This window comes from Crinia signifera, chromosome 2 (genome assembly GCF_055691185.1).
Source record: "Crinia signifera chromosome 2, ASM5569118v1, whole genome shotgun sequence".
NCBI classification, from domain to species: domain Eukaryota; kingdom Metazoa; phylum Chordata; class Amphibia; order Anura; family Myobatrachidae; genus Crinia; species Crinia signifera.
In genome coordinates, this window is record NC_139218.1 from 25799008 (window position 1) to 25816977 (window position 17970).

The following is a 17970-nucleotide window of genomic DNA, read 5'->3' on the forward strand; positions in this document are numbered from 1 at the left end:
TGCCCGAAGCATCGCGAGCGAAGCGAGCAATGCGAGGGTCCGATTCTCATTGCCAACTGTGTCCATGTTGACTGTGTCGACATTCGGATAAAAAAACAGTGAAAAACCCATGTCGACCTTATGACCAGTCGACCTTCCTCATGTCGACCTTTATGCAAATTCGACCTTAAGTCATGTCGACCTTGGCCCATGTCGACCTTAAGTCAGGTCGACCTTCCTGCCAGTCGACCTAGTGGGGTCGACCTAATGACTATAGACCTAAATGCAGTCTGACGAATGATCCCATTCCTTGGTGACCTGGTCACGGGGTCTGTATTTAAGGGGAAAAGTTTAGCCATACTTGCCTACTTTTGAAAACTAGTTTCAGGGAGATTATAGTTGATAGAAGAATTTTGAACAGCGCCCCATTGAGGGGGCGTGTCATGCTCCATCCAAAGGGCGTGTCTAGTTCCATATATGGATAGATTGTGAAAAGAGATTGCGCACTTGCGCCTAGAAGCGTGGGAGTGTACTGCTACATCTGAGAGGAATCTTTTATAATGACTTATATCCAAATGTAGATGAGCCCCAAAGCAGTTACTGAGAGCTACTATACTTGGTAAAGTGCTGGGAAATGGTGCTGATGATTCAATGTAAATGTATCTATCTCTCATTCCTTTTTTCCCAAAAAATGTAACAGTGTAATGTGGGCTAGGTGACATGAGGGAGATTGGTAGACTAATGAGGGAGAGAGGGAGATTGCTGCAATGTCAGGGAGTCTCCTGCAGAATGCAGGAGGGGAAGTAACTATGATGTAACAGTGTAATGTGGGCTAGGTGACATGAGGGAGATTGCTAGACTAATGAGGGAGAGAGGGAGATTGCTGCTATGTCAGGGAGTCTCCTGCAGAATGCAGGAGGGGAGGTAACATTGATGTAACAGTGTAATGTGGGCTAGGTGACATGAGGGAGATTGGTAGACTAATGAGGGAGAGAGGGAGATTGCTGTTATTTCAGGGAGTCTGCTGCAGAATGCAGGATGGTAAGTAACTATGATGTAACAGTGTAATATGGGCAAGGTGACATGAGGGAGATTGCTAGACTAATGAGGGAGAGAGGGAGATTGCTGCTAAGTTAGGGAGTCTCCTGCAGAATGCAGGAGGGGAGGTAACTATGGTGTAACATTGTAATGTGGGCTAGGTGACATGAGGGAGATTGGTAGACTAATGAGGGAGAGAGGGAGATTGCTGCTATTTCAGGGAGTCTCCTGCAGAATGCAGGAGGGGAGGAAACTATGATGTAACAGTGTAATGTGGGCTAGGTGACATGAGGGAGATTGCTAGACTAATGAGGGAGAGAGGGAGATTGCTGGTATTTCAGGGAGTCTCCTGAAGAATTCAGGAGGGGGTAACTATGATGTAACAGTGTAATGTGGGCTAGGTGACATGGGGGAGATTGCTAGACTAATGAGGGAGAGAGGGAGATTGCTGCTATGTCAGGGAGTCTCCTGCAGAATGCAGGAGGGGAGGTAACTATGGTGTAACAGTGTAATGTGGGCTAGGTGACATGAGGGAGATTGGTAGACTAATGAGGGAGAGAGGGAGATTGCTGCTATTTCAGGGAGTCTCCTGCAGAATTCAGGAGGGGGGGGGGGTAACTATGATGTAACAGTGTAATGTGGGCTAGGTGACATGAGGGAGATTGCTAGCCTAATGAGGGAGAGAGGGAGATTGCTGCTATGTCAGGGAGTCTCCTGCAGAATGCAGGAGGGGAGGTAACTATGATGTAACAGTGTAATGTGGGCTAGGTGACATGAGGGAGATTGCTAGACTAATGAGGGAGAGAGGGAGACTGCTGCTATGTCAGGGAGTCTCCTGCATAATGCAGGAGGGGAGGTAACATTGATGTAACAGTGTAATGTGGGCTAGGTGACATGAGGGAGATTGCTAGACTAATGAGGGAGAGAGGGAGATTGCTGCTATGTCAGGGAGTCTCCTGCAGAATGCAGGAGGGGAGGTAACATTGATGTAACAGTGTAATGTGGGCTAGGTGACATGAGGGAGATTGCTAGACTAATGAGGGAGAGAGGGAGATTGCTGCTATGTCAGGGAGTCTCCTGCAGAATGCAGGAGGGGAGGTAACTATGATGTAACAGTGTAATGTGGGCTAGGTGACATGAGGGAGATTGGTAGACTAATGAGGGAGAGAGGGAGATTGCTGTTATTTCAGGGAGTCTGCTGCAGAATGCAGGATGGTAAGTAACTATGATGTAACAGTGTAATATGGGCAAGGTGACATGAGGGAGATTGCTAGACTAATAAGGGAGAGAGGGAGATTGCTGCTAAGTTAGGGAGTCTCCTGCAGAATGCAGGAGGGGAGGTAACTATGGTGTAACATTGTAATGTGGGCTAGGTGACATGAGGGAGATTGGTAGACTAATGAGGGAGAGAGGGAGATTGCTGCTATTTCAGGGAGTCTCCTGCAGAATGCAGGAGGGGAGGAAACTATGATGTAACAGTGTAATGTGGGCTAGGTGACATGAGGGAGATTGCTAGACTAATGAGGGAGAGAGGGAGATTGCTGGTATTTCAGGGAGTCTCCTGAAGAATTCAGGAGGGGGTAACTATGATGTAACAGTGTAATGTGGGCTAGGTGACATGGGGGAGATTGCTAGACTAATGAGGGAGAGAGGGAGATTGCTGCTATGTCAGGGAGTCTCCTGCAGAATGCAGGAGGGGAGGTAACTATGGTGTAACAGTGTAATGTGGGCTAGGTGACATGAGGGAGATTGGTAGACTAATGAGGGAGAGAGGGAGATTGCTGCTATTTCAGGGAGTCTCCTGCAGAATTCAGGAGGGGGGGGGGGGGTAACTATGATGTAACAGTGTAATGTGGGCTAGGTGACATGAGGGAGATTGCTAGACTAATGATGGAGAGAGGGAGATTGCTGCTATGTCAGGGAGTCTCCTGCAGAATGCAGGAGGGGAGGTAACTATGATGTAACAGTGTAATGTGGGCTAGGTGACATGAGGGAGATTGCTAGACTAATGAGGGAGAGAGGGAGATTGCTGCTAAGTTAGGGAGTCTCCTGCAGAATGCAGGAGGGGAGGTAACTATGGTGTAACATTGTAATGTGGGCTAGGTGACATGAGGGAGATTGGTAGACTAATGAGGGAGAGAGGGAGATTGCTGCTATTTCAGGGAGTCTCCTGCAGAATGCAGGAGGGGAGGAAACTATGATGTAACAGTGTAATGTGGGCTAGGTGACATGAGGGAGATTGCTAGACTAATGAGGGAGAGAGGGAGATTACTGGTATTTCAGGGAGTCTCCTGAAGAATTCAGGAGGGGGTAACTATGATGTAACAGTGTAATGTGGGCTAGGTGACATGAGGGAGATTGCTAGACTAATGAGGGAGAGAGGGAGATTGCTGCTATGTCAGGGAGTCTCCTGCAGAATGCAGGAGGGGAGGTAACTATGGTGTAACAGTGTAATGTGGGCTAGGTGACATGAGGGAGATTGGTAGACTAATGAGGGAGAGAGGGAGATTGTTGCTATTTCAGGGAGTCTCCTGCAGAATTCAGGAGGGGGGGGGGGTAACTATGACGTAACAGTGTAATGTGGGCTAGGTGACATGAGGGAGATTGCTAGACTAATGATGGAGAGAGGGAGATTGCTGCTATGTCAGGGAGTCTCCTGCAGAATGCAGGAGGGGAGGTAACTATGATGTAACAGTGTAATGTGGGCTAGGTGACATGAGGGAGATTGCTAGACTAATGAGGGAGAGAGGGAGATTGCTGCTATGTCAGGGAGTCTCCTGAAGAATGCAGGAGGGGAGGTAACTATGACGTAACAGTGTAATGTGGGCAAGGTGACATGAGGGAGATTGCTAGACTAATGAGGGAGAGAGGGAGATTGCTGCTATGTCAGGGAGTCTCCTGCAGAATGCAGGAGGGGAGGTAACTATGATGTAACAGTGTAATGTGGGCTAGGTGACATGAGGGAGATTGCTAGACTAATGATGGCGAGAGGGAGATTGCTGCTATGTCAGGGAGTCTCCTGCAGAATACAGGAGGGGAGGTAACTATGGTGTAACAGTGTAATGTGGGCTAGGTGACATGAGGGAGATTGCTAGACTAATGACGGAGAGAAGGAGATTGCTGCTATGTCAGGGAGTCTCCTGAAGAATGCAGGAGGGGAGGTGACTATGATGTAACAGTGTAATGTGGGCTAGGTGACATGAGGGAGATTGCTAGACTAATGAGGGAGAGAGGGAGATTGCTGCTATCTCAAGGAGTCTCCTGCAGAATGCAGGAGGGGAGGTAACTATGATGTAACAGTGTAATGTGGGCTAGGTGACATGAGGGAGATTGCTAGACTAATGAGGGAGAGAGGGAGATTGCTGCTATGTCAGGGAGTCTTCTGCAGAATGCAGGAGGGGAGGTAACTATGGTGTAACAGTGTAATGTGGGCTAGGTGACATGAGGGAGATTGCTAGACTAATCATGGAGAGAGGGAGATTGCTGCTATGTCAGGGAGTCTCCTGCAGAATGCAGAAGGGGAGGCAACTATGATGTAACAGTGTAATGTGGGCTAGGTGACATGAGGGAGATTGCTAGACTAATGAGGGAGAGAGGGAGATTGCTGCTATGTCAGGGAGTCTCCTGCAGAATGCAGGAGGGGAGGCAACTGTGAGTTTAGCTACTTTAAAGGGCCCTTCCGTTCATATAGGTTACCCGGTCGTAGACTTCTGTTTCATGCAAGCCCCCAGCCTACAGTAAGTGCCAATCACTGCCATCTCTACTCAGACTTCCCCGGCTGCTTGGGTGGCGATGAAGCTGCAACATGCTGAATGCCAATAGTGAGGCCGAGCATATGTGAACCGCGCCTAATCCTGCTAATCTCCCTTCAAAAACCTTCCTGAAAGCACGAGCAACATCCAGAATTGGAGAAAAAAAAAAAAAAACCTCTATGCATTTTAATGACAAATAATCTTTACAAAAAAAAAGAAGAAGGATGGGGGAGGGGAAGAAGGGGGGGGGAGGGGGGGGGGGGGGTGACACCGCAGCTGGAGTGGGAGCTTATGAACTGCAGCAGGTAGAAGCCACTGTTATATTACCTCATGTAATCTCCACCATTCAGTGTTAGATTATGCTTCAATACCGGCGATATAGAGTTCTCTTTCTAAACTGAGAGCTTTGTCCCGGTCGCGGCTATTAGGCGGTAATTAGCTGTGACACACAATTAGAAGGCTCACAATGGTCAGCAATCCCACATCGCCTTTGAAACTGATTAGAGAGGGTGATAGGGATTTTTGTTTTCTTCGTATTAGTTTTTTTTTATTTTTGCACTTTCTTCAGTCTTTTGAAGCGTTAAAGAATTTCTTGGGGGGGAGAAAGTCCTTAAATTGACGGATTCTCACCTCCAGTGAATGAAAAGTGAAGGCAAACATACAGTAAGTACTGTGCATGGTACTTATAGGGGGAGGGGGGGGTCCCTCTGGCATCTGGCAAAGTACCAACTTTCCTGCTGATCTGATTAGTCGGGATATTGGGCCTTATTCAGATCTGTATACATGGCTGCGATTTTACACGGCGGTCTAATATCAATACAGACGCATGCTATTTCTATATGCGCGCCATTTTGAAGGTGATTGACAGGAGGTTGGCGTCTGGGGGTGGAAACTGGCTGTTTCGTTAGGAGTGCTAGCAAAACTGCTGGGAGTGACAGGGAAAGTGCTGGGTGTGCCTGAGTGTTTTAGGGGAGGGTGTCTGGAGGCCAAAGCATCAACCCTAGGACCCTGGGGGAGCTTGGACCCTCCCAATAAAGGGGTCCCCCCTCCAGGGCACCCCCTACCCAGGCTGCAGCCTGGGGCTGTCCATGGTGCCCCTGGACAGTGAGCACCGGGCTGATGGCATAAAATTGTAAAAATATAGAGTAAACTCTTGGGTTTTGCTGTGGAACTTAAGTCCCAGCAAGCCTCCCCCGCATGTTGGGACTTGTGGTTCTCCAAGTGCCTGCATGCAGGGAGGCTTGCTGGGTCTTGTAGTTCCACAATATAACCCAATAACTTATTATTCCTTTTTTTTACATTTTATTGTTTCGGCCTGTCCAGGCCTGACTGGTCAGACCAGGCCTGGGCTGACCAGCCACGATGGTCATGTATATATATGGAACTTGTGTCAAAGGTATCCCCCAGCTGTGACATGACACCAACGGCTGTTTGAGCCACGTGCTGGTTTACAAAATATTGGGGACCCCTACTCATTTTGTCCACTGACGCGTTTCGCTGCAGTAGCAGCTTTATCAAGGTGGTGACTGCCTTGATAAAGCTGCTACTGCAGCGAAACGCGTCAGTGTTTCCTGCAGGTGACTACCAACCCATTGCATTCCATCACCTTTAATTGTGACCAGACCAGCCTTTTAACCAAACATACCTTATTCCTTGTGACAGCTCGGGGCAAGAACTGTTACACGCACAGTGGACTGCTGATTCCAAACTTTTGCAGGCTACCAAAAGCATAGCAGGATGCCATCTCCATAAAGCCAAATAAAAAAGGGGATATGGTCACTAGGTGTACAACAACTAGGTCGACAAGCATTAGGTTGTCTCCACTAGGTTGACATGCATGAAGGTCGACATGACTCAAGGTCGACATGGGGTTAAGTTGACAGGGTCATTAGGTCGACAGGGTCATTAGGTAGACATGCGGAAGGTTGACAGTCAACAGGTCGACATGGGGTTTTTCACTTTTTTTAAGCCGACATGTGCCGGCATATTTCATGCTCTACCATCCACTAGTGCACGGTGGAAGAATAAAAACATGCCTGAAGCATGGCGAGCGCAAGCGGTGCACTGTGTCGACATTCAGGACAAAAAAGGTGAAAAACCCCATGTCGACCTTTTGACTGTCGACCTTTCCTATATCAACCTAATGACCCTGTTGATTTATTGACCCTGTCGACCTAAGCCCATGTTGACCATCAGTCATGTCGGATTTCATGCATGCCGACCTAGTGGTGTCGACCTATTGCTCATGCAACATCTACTGCTCCCAGGAGACTGCTCTAAAAGTGAGGCACCATCAGGAACATCCAATTCCTATCCACAGGTCTATTGACCCATGGGTGAATATATTATGATATAAAGGACTAAGTTGTGCAAGTCTCTTGCATTCAATATTTTCATCATATATTGCTTTTTATTATATTATTCTACTAAATTAAAATTGTGTTTCATATAACCTAATGTTGTGACATTCTCAGTGCAGCTGGAGGATATTGCTCGTGGAGAGAAGGAGAAAGACCAGACTCCAAACAGACCAGAGTCCCCTGTATTATCACACAGTATCCAGCTAAGAACTTTTGGACCTGTGTGCCCGCCAAACGCTGCAAGCGCATGCAGCAGAGGCGGAGGAGTGGGCCGGCATTTTACATCAAAGCCGGACACTCTTTAAACGGGACCCGGGACGGGGAACCACGCAAGGGAAATAAACCGCAGTGGCAGTGCGGCCCTCCATTCCGTGTTATACCAGACACCGGGGATCCCTTTTGGGGAAGAGTAAGGACTTAGGACCCAAGTGGCAGTACGGTTCCTTTGTCCTGAAAGTACCCATCCAGATACACTGCACAGTAAAGATCTGCAGGTGAGCGCAGAAGGAGGAAGGAATAACCGTAGTGGCAGTGCGGCTTCCAGAACCCAAAGCGCAATACCGTGAGTCCGGGTGGAGCTGAGATCTGGGGAATCCATAAGGACTAGAGAGGTAACCGTAGTGGCAGAACGGTCTCCCAGCCCTGAAACACCCCATACATCCAGATAGGTGTACCCACCATAAGGACCTATAGTGCAGTCTGGAGCATACAGGGATACTTGCGTCTCCAAGAATCTGGTGAGCTACCTTTAAATTGTTTTCTCTCCTATGCAAAGAAGAGAGTGAATCCTTTTTTATATACTTTTAGTGTGATTTTTTTAAGGAAACTTTCTTCCTTTTATGTGACTTTTTATTTAATAAAGCATTCAGTACCTTTTTTTTACCTTGAAACTACGGAGTGGACTGCTTCTCTTTGGGATTTCCAGTAAATTTATTCATATTGTCCAGTGCTGCAGAACAGTTCCCATTCCACTTGTTAACATTCTCAGTGCAGTCCCCCTTTTTCTTCCCTTTGCTTCAGTGAAATACACCTAGATAATGAGGAGTATTTACCAGGCGTGTTTTATGCTGAATTACCGTCCGTAATGTTCAGCGTACGACCTGATAGTAAATTTGTATGGAAAAATACATTTGTATTCTTTCGATGGTGCATTCATTCGTAAAATGAAATACAAATGGAAATACATCATAAAACAATACAAACACCTGTATACTTCCATTAGTAAATTTGGGATGTCCCCATATGTCCCGTATCAGACCAGGGGTACCCGCATGTGTGCCGTATAATTCCAGGGGTGCCCCCTTGTGTGCCATATAATTCCAGGGGTGCCCACATGTGTCCCATATCAGACCAGGGGTGCCCGCATGTGTCCCATATCAGTCCAGGTGTGCCCGCATGTTTCCCATATCAGTCCAGGGGTGCCCGCATGTGTCCCGTATCAGTCCAGGGGTGGCCCCATGTGTGCCGTATAATTATATGGGTGCCCCCATGTGTCCCGTATCAGTCCAGGGGTGCCCCCATGTGTCCTGTAACAGACTAGGGGAGCTGCCCTTTTTTTTAATGAAAATAAAAAAAGGTGTTTTTTTTTATTTTTACTGCAAGGGCTGTTAAATGTGCTGTATTAGTCCAGGGGTGAGCCAAGAGTGCCGTATAATTCCAGGTGTGCTGCTCTTTTTTTAATTACGGTAAAAGAATAACAGTTTTTCGTTTTCTACTGCAGGAGTATCGCCATGTCTGCCGTCTAATTCCATGTCTGCCACCATGTGTGCCGTATCAGTCCAGGGGTGCCGCCATCTGTGCCATATAATTCCATGTGTGCTGTATCAGGTCAGGGGTGCCACCATGTGTGACGCATAATTCCTGGGGTCAAGTGTGTCACATAATTCATGGGTTGCTGCAACATAATTCCAGGGGTGTCCAGAGTCCCGTATGAGTCATGGGGTGCCTGCATGTGTGCCGTATAATTCCAGGTGTGTCCAGTGTCCCGTATCAGTCTAGGGGAGCCTCCCCCATTTTTAAATTGAAATAAAAAAGGTGTTTTTTTAGGGATGTGCACCGGCCACTTTTCGGGTTTGGGGTTTTGGGTTTTGGGTTCTGATTACCTTGAGGTTTTGGGTTCTAATGGGTTTTGGCAAAACACCTCCTAAGTGTTTTGTGTTTGGATTTTTTGGGTTTTGGGTTCTGATTTTTTTGTTAAAAAAGCATAAAAACTGCTAAAATCGCAGAATTTTGGGTTTTATTTGCTCCTACGCTATATTAACCTCAATAACATTCATTTCCACTCATTTCCAGTCTATTCTGAACACCTCACACCTCACAATATTGTTTTTAGGGCAAAAGGTTGCACCGAGGTAGCTGGATAACTATGCTAATATATAATTAAATTAATTAAATATTAATAATATAGCAGCCTAGTAGATAAAGAAACTAAACTACTAGGTAGGTACTGGTAGGCAGTAGCACTTCCAGTGGTCACCACAAAAGGTAGTTACACACCACCAGTAGCTTTATGCAGTGCACCAGCAAAATTTATAATAATTAATTTTATTATTAGGTACTGCTTGGCAGTGGCACTCAGTGGCACACGTCAGTGCACCTGCAGCATGGAATTATTTTTTACAGTCCCACACAGCACAAGTATTATTTTTTAATTAAATTAGATATAGCAGCCTAGTATGTAGTTGTACTACTAGGTAGGTACACTTAGGCAGTAACACTGCCAGTGGCAACAGTGGACTGAGTAAATAATACTGGCAACCTCTATTCACAGTATTCAGTGCAGGCAGCACCAGTGGACTATATATAATTCAATTAATTATTAATAATATAGCAGCCTAGTAGGTAGAGAAAATAAACTACTAGGTAGGTAGGCAGGCAGGCAGTAGCACTGCCAGTGGTCACCACAAAAGGTAGTTATATTACACACCACCAGTAGCTTTATGCAGTGCACCAGCAGAATTTATAATAATTAATTTTATTATTAGGTACTGCTTGGCAGTGGCACTCAGTGGCACACGTCAGTGCACGAGCAGCATGGAATTATTTTTTACAGTCCCACACAGCACAAGTATTATTTTTTAATTAAATTAGATATAGCAGCCTAGTATGTACTAGGTAGGTACACTAGGTAGGCAGTAGCACTGCCAGAGTGGACTGAGTAACTAAATAATACTGGCAGATTCAGTGCAGGCAGCACCAGTGGACTATATATATAATATAATTAATTAATTATTAATATATAATATAATATTACAGGCACAGCACCAGAGGTAGGCCCCAGCACAGAGGAGACAGTAGCACTACAGGTACACAGTTAGACTGTCCTCCTAAGCAGAGAGGAGAATAAAATAATTAATTACAGCACAGCTCACCAGAGGTAGACCGCACAGAGGAGACAGTAGTACTACAAGTACACAGTTAGACTACACAGCAGCACTGAGAGACAGCCCCAGCGAATAAAAAATATTGCGTTCAAGGTCAAGCTCAAGTTTAAGCCCCAGCAGCAGCACCAACACACCCTCTCCCAACCCACTACTTGACTGGAGTGAAGATGGCGGGCGCGGTAGCCGCTTATAAAGCCTCGCGAAATCCGGCGCCGGGAGATGACGTTCTGACCACGCGGACGGACCCGAGTCAGGCGAGAATCTCCGAGCGCTGCTCGGAACCGGGCTCTGAATGATGACGTCCATGGGGGCTCGGATCTCTGGAATCCGAGTCTGCACATCTCTAGTTTTTTTTTCTTAACTCGCAAGGGGTGTTAAGTGTGCCATATCAGTCCAGGGGTGCCCGCATGTGTGCCGTATCAGACCAGGGGTGCCCAGTGTGCCACATCAGTCCAGGGGTGCCCGCATGTGTGCCGTATAATTCCAAGGGTGCCCAGTGTGCCACATCAGTCCAGGGGTGCCTACATGTGTGCCGTATAATTCCATGTGTGCCCCCATGTGTCCCGTATCAGTCCAGGCCCAGGGATGCCCTCATACCTTTTTTTATTTCAATTAAAAAATGGGGGCAGCTCCCCTGGACTGATACAGGACACTGGGCACACCTGGAATTATACGGCACACATGCGGGCACCCGTATCAGACCAGGGGTGCCCCCATGTGTGCCGTATAATTCCAGGGGTTCCCTCATGTGTCCCATATCAGACCAGGGGTGCCCGCATGTGTCCCATATCAGTCCAGGCATACCTCCCAACAGTCCCGATTTTAGCCTGACAGTCCCGATTGTCAGGGCCTGTCCCGCTGTCCCACCCATGGGCGGCAGTGTCCCGCGGTGTGGGGGGGCTGTTGGGAGTCCCCCCTGTCAGCTGCTTAGCAGCTATTCCCGCAGCCAGGGGGCTGGGGGCATGACTAGAGGCTCACAGAGCCTCTGGGTCATGCCCCCATAGCAGCAAAATGGGGGCGTGGCCTTGCGGGGAGACATGATTATAGGCCACGCCCCCAAATTAGGCCACCCCCCCGAAAATTTCCCGAAAATTTCCCGCCTGCTCAGCTACCAAAGTTGGGAGGTATGGTCCAGGTGTGCCCGCATGTGTCCCATATCAGTCCAGGTGTGCCAGCATGTGTCCCATATCAGTCCAGGTGTGCCAGCATGTGTCCCATATCAGTCCAGGGGTGCCCCCATGTGTCCCGTATCAGTCCAGGGGTGCCCCCATGTGTCCTGTATCAGACCAGGGGAGCTGCCCTTTTTTTTAATGAAAATAAAAAAAAAGGTGTTTTTTTTTTTTTCATTTTACTGCAAGGGGTTAAATGTGCTGTATCAGTCCAGGGGTGAGCCAAGAGTGCCATATAATTCAAGGGGTGTTGCTAAGTCTGCCGTATAATTCCAGGTGTGCTGCTCTTTTCGACTTCCCTTTTTTATTTTTATACTGCAGGAATGTTGCCATGTGTTCCGTATCAGTCCAGGGGTGATGCTAAGTGTGCCATATCAGTCCAGGGGTGATCCTAAGTGTGCCATATCAGTCCAGGGGTGATCCTAAGTGTGCCATATCATTCCAGGGGTGATCCTAAGTGTGCCATATCAGTACAGGGGTGATCCTAAGTGTGCCATATCAGTCCAGGGGTGATGCTAAGTGTGCCATATCAGTCCAGGGGAGATCCTAAGTGTGCCATATCAGTCCAGGGGTGATGCTAAGTGTGCCATATCAGTCCAGGGGAGATCCTAAGTGTGCCATATCAGTCCAGGGGTGATGCTAAGTGTGCCATATCAGTCCAGGGGAGATCCTAAGTGTGCCATATCAGTCCAGGGGTGATGCTAAGTGTGCCATATCAGTCCAGGGGTGATGCTAAGTGTGCCATATCAGTCCAGGGGTGATGCTAAGTGTGCCATATCAGTCCAGGGGTGATGCTAAGTGTGCCATATCAGTCCAGGGGTGATGCTAAGTGTGCCATATCAGTTCAGGGGTGATCCTAAGTGTGCCATATCAGTTCAGGGGTGATCCTAAGTGTGCCATATCATTACAGGGGTGATGCTTCCTGTGCCATATCAGTCCAGGGGTGATGCTAAGTGTGCCATATCAGTCCAGGGGTGATGCTAAGTGTGCCATATCAGTCCAGGGGTGATCCTAAGTGTGCCGTATCAGTCCAGGGGTTCTATTAAGTGTGCCGTATCAGTCCAGTGTTTGTGCCGCCCACTTGTGTCGCTTATCATAGTCATCCAGCTACCTTGGTGCAACCTTTTTGCCTAAAAACAATATTGTGGGGTGTGAGGTGTTCAGAATAGACTGGAAATGAATGGAAATTAATGTTATTGAGGTTAATAATACGAAAAGTGGCCGGTGCACATCCCTAATAACAATTGACTTGAGAAATACATTTTTCAACCGTAGCTTAGTGTGTGATGTGCCCAAATAAGGGCACATCACACTCTCCATTATCCATGAACATTAAAAGTTAAACATGCCAGTATACATTATAAACAACACTTACTTTAAAATATACACACATTTCATATAATATACGCAATTATAAGTCGGTCACTTTAATATCTAGCACATTTGTAGGAGACGTATATTTCAAATTAGTTGGGTAAGTCAGACATAAAAAAAGACATTCTTCATCTTGTAATAAGGGTTCCTTGCTAATGGGCAGTCATTTAGTAAATTAGTTCCAGTAAACATAATTAAATGAGGCACATCATGTCATTAAATAATGGGTTGGGAATGGTTTGGCTGCATGCGTATTGGCAGAGTTCCGGAAGTTTGAGTCCACTCCCCATTGCGCACATCAGGGACGTGCAGTCAGGGGAGGCAGGGGAGGCAGTGCTTCCCCTGTCAATTTGTTTTAAAATAATACAAAGAATATACCTATGACACATATTCTGTGTCATAAGTATTTTCTTTATATTATTTTACTAGTTTGAATTATTTAACCTAGTTTGGGAGGCACGATAAGCGTGCCTCCCAAACAGAACTGCAAGGGGATGAAGCGGGGGGGCGGGGCTTGGGGCAGGGCTAAGCTTTGGTCTAAAAAACCATTAAAAATAACACTAAAAGCGGCACTTCTAGAAGTGCCTAATTGACAGGGGCTGCTGTGATTGGACAGCAGATCCAGCTGCTGTCCAATCACAGCAGCCCCTATCATGTAAGCCGAAAGTGCTGCGTTTTCTCCCTAAGCTGTGACCCATGCCACTGCCGGCTCCCGAGTCCCTGTGTGGCTGCTGCTCCCCTCTCCCCTGCCCCCTACCCAATGAGTATCATTTTTTTCGGGGGGGGGGGGGGGGGGGCGGGGACGGAGGTTTGCGGCAGGGGACGGGTACTGCCGCTGGCTGCTGCTGGAGGAGGGGGGCAGCGGGTGTCGGCGTCAGTCAGGAGGGGGGCTGCGGTGCGGTGGTGGCTGTGACAGTGCCTCTCCGTTCACAGCCACCACCGCACGTCACTGGCGCACATTAACGTTTGCATGTGGTAAGGGCTTTGCTTCGCAGCCTGCGTGCGTTTGATTCCCGTTCGCACCGGTGCGTGCAAATGTGCGTGTGAACAAATCAACCAGAATAAACCCCTTTGTGTTTTATACCTCACCCTGTTATGTTGTCTCTTGGCAGTTGCATTATATCAGGGACAAAATAAATAAATAATTTCAACTATGGGCCTAATTCAGTATTTGCTAAATGATAACCAAAGGCAGCAGCATACAATGCCCTCACAGTGTCCGCATGCCAGGTCCCTCCCCCCTTCTTACATACAGCAATGCGCTCGCATGTTCAGGGTAACCCCGTGGTGTGGCGACATGCAACTGCTGCGACCCCCCCCCCCCCCCAATCCAAATCGGTCCGGACACTCCACGTTTGTCGGGCCTATTTCCCCTCGATGCCAATGCGACACCCCAAAAAGTTTCCGAATGCAAAAACAGCAGCCATAGGCTTCTGCTGAAATACTGAAGTTACCCAACTGCAGAACTTGTACTTCATAGCTGATGTCATCTTCTGAACGACCGATATATTATTTATATTTGGAGTATAACAACTATAATGTTTATTAAATGATACAAGTCGCGTTTGTATTTTTTGTCATATAACCGAGGTTTTTGTTGTTGTTGTGTACTTCAGAATGATCACTTTCACCCTTTAGTAAATCTGATGGGTGTAATTCGACATCCTATTTCTTCCACTAAGGGCACAATTAATTTCGCCCCTATGAATGCCCCAGTGAGGGCGTGAGTTTGTAGAATTGGGTCCCAGAACACACTCAGCCGGAGAGGGGACAATTGCATCTGTTCACTTAGATACGATTAAGAAGATTGTGGGACAATATTGAAAGGACGTGGATGGAAAAAGGTTAATGTCAATCCTATCTCTTCTGTCATTCATGTCTGCAAATAATGAGGCGTTATACACACCCCGTGCTCATGAAAGGACCAATTACAAAGGAGATCTGAAAATGAAACAGAGAAGAAGACACGCTAAGCTCCTAGAAGCTGTAGTAGCTCTTGACCCACCATTGCTGCAAACCCAAATGATGTCTATGCAATGCAACACAGGCTTTTGTTTGCCCCTACCCCCTAAGTACTGAACAAGCAGAAGCAATAAGGAACCAAAGATGATTACCTTCTTGCTGCAATCAAGGGAACTGATTTTTTAATGCATACAGGGCATACTTGCTGATTTCCCGAGATGCTGCAGATGACTCCTGGTTTTTCAGGTAGTCCCCCATACCCCCGGATGAGAAGACAGATCTCCCACATACTGCAAGCTTCCTAGTAAAGTGAGCAGAATGGGGAGATGATCACCTAAATCGCAGTTCCATGGGGAGTGGGTGGGGCTAAATAATGCAATTCACGTCATTTTAGCCCCTCCCACAGACCAGCCATGTTTGGTATTTTGCTGAAGTCGTAGAGGGGTATAATGACATGAGCGCTCTGCCCCATCCCCCTGATGGGTCTTCACTCCAGACTTCTGTATCTTTGGAGAGGAGATACAGAGAAGTAGATACTGTAAATATGATGCAGGGTAAATAAATTCTGGCTGCTTTTGCTGGTATCCCACAAATGCTGGACAGCTGCGTTTTAGATTTAAGTCGGGACACATTATTTTCTGCACATTTTGTATCTGCCCCACCTGCAGAGCAATATGGTTTTACCAAGTCATGAACCAGTTCAAGTGTTTCTGAGTCAGAGATCAGGCCGGGTGTATTTTTGCCAGGGACCAGTCCAAGTGGGGTGCCGGACGGCTCCACGACAGTCGGGATTCCGACAGTCAATACTCTGACGTCGGAATCCCGACTGCTCCCTCGTGGGGGTCCACGACCCCCATAGAGGGAGAATAAAATAGGTGGCGAGCGCAGCCACCTATGCTGTGCCCACAGCGGGGCGAGCACAGCAAGCCCGCAAGGGGCTTCATTGCGCTCCCCCCGCTGTGCAGTCGGGATTCCGACATCTGAGTAATGACTGTCGGAATCCCGACTGTCGGTGAATTATACCACACCCGTCCAGGTGTATCTAAGCGAGGGACCAGTCCAGGTATATCAGCCAGGGAACAGTTTGTGTGTATCTCACCCGGGGATCCATCTGGGTGTATGACCAGTTTAGGTGTATCTCAGCTAAGGACTAGTCCCATGGGAAAATAATCATCCATTGACCAGTCCAGGTGCATCCTAGTCAGGCACAAGTTCAGTCCAATGGGAATATAATCCTCCAGGGACCAGTCCAGGTGTATCCCAGCCAGGCACAAGTACATGTGTATCTCAACCAAGGAGAAACACAGGTGTATCTCAGCTAGAGACCAGTGCATTTGTATCTCAGACAGGTACAGTACATGTGTATCTCAGCCAGGGACCAAACCAGGTGTAGCTCTGCCAGGGACAATCCATGTGTATCTCAGCCAAGGACCAGTCCATGTGTATCTCAGCGAGGAACCAATCCAGGTGTATCTCAGCCAGAGACCAGTTCAGATATACATCAGCCAGGGAACAGACTGGGTGTATCTCACCTGGGACCCAACTGGGTGTATCACCAGTTCAGATGTATATCGGCCAGGGAATAATCCAGGTGTATCTCAGCCAGGGACAGTCCATGTTTATATCAACCAGGGACCAGTCCAGATATACCTCGGGCAGGAACAAGTCCCAAAATATCTCAGCCAGGGACCAGTCCCGATATACCTCAGCCAGGAACCAGTCCCGATATACCTCAGCCAGGGACCTGATCCGATATAACTCAGCCAGGAACCAGTCCTGATATACCTCAACCAGGGACCTGTTCCGATATACCTCAGCCAGGGACCTGTTCCGATATACCTCAGCCAGGGACCTGTTACGATATACCTCAGGCAGGAACAAGTCCCGATATACCTAAGCCAGGGACCAGTTCCGATATACCTCAGCCAGGGATCAGTCCCGATATACCTCAGCCAGGGACCAGTCCCGATATACCTCAGGCAGGGACAAGTCCCGATATACCTAAGCCAGGGAACAGTCCTGATATACCTCAGCCAGGGATCAGTCCCGATATACCTCAGGCAGGAACCAGTCCCAATATACCTCAGCCAGGAACAAGTCCCGATATACCTCAGCCAGGGACCAGTCCTGATATACCTCAGCCAGGGACCAGTCCCGATATACCTCAGCCAGGGACCAGTCCTGATATACCTCAGCCAGGAACCAGTCCCGATATACCTCAGCCAGGAACCAGTCCCGATATATCTCAGCCAGGGACCAGTCCTGATATACCTCAGCCAGGAACCAGTCCCGATATACCTCAGCCAGGAACCAGTCCCGATATACCTAAGCCAGGAACCAGTCCCGATATACCTCAGCCAGGGACCAGTCCCGATATACCTCAGGCAGGAACAAGTCCCGATATCCCTAAGCCAGGGACCTGTTCCGATATACCTCAGCCAGGGACCTGTTCCGATATACCTCAGCCAGGGACCTGTTCCGATATACCTCAGGCAGGAACAAGTCCCGATATCCCTAAGCCAGGGACCAGTTCCGATATACCTCAGCCACTGACCAGTCCCGATATACCTTAGCCAGGGACCAGTCCCGATATACCTCAGGCAGGAACAAGTCCCGATATACCTAAGCCAGGGAACAGTCCTGATATACCTCAGCCAGGGATCAGTCCCGATATACCTCAGCCAGGAACCAGTCCCAATATACCTCAGCCAGGAACAAGTTCCGATATACCTCAGCCAGGGACCAGTCCCGATATACCTCAGCCAGGGACCAGTCCCGATATACCTCAGCCAGGGACCAGTCCCGATATACCTCAGCCAGGAACCAGTCCCGATATACCTCAGCCAGGAACCAGTCCCGATATACCTCAGCCAGGAACCAGTTCTGATATACCTCAGCCAGGGACCAGTCCTGATATACCTCAGCCAGGGACCAGTCCCAATATACCTCAGCC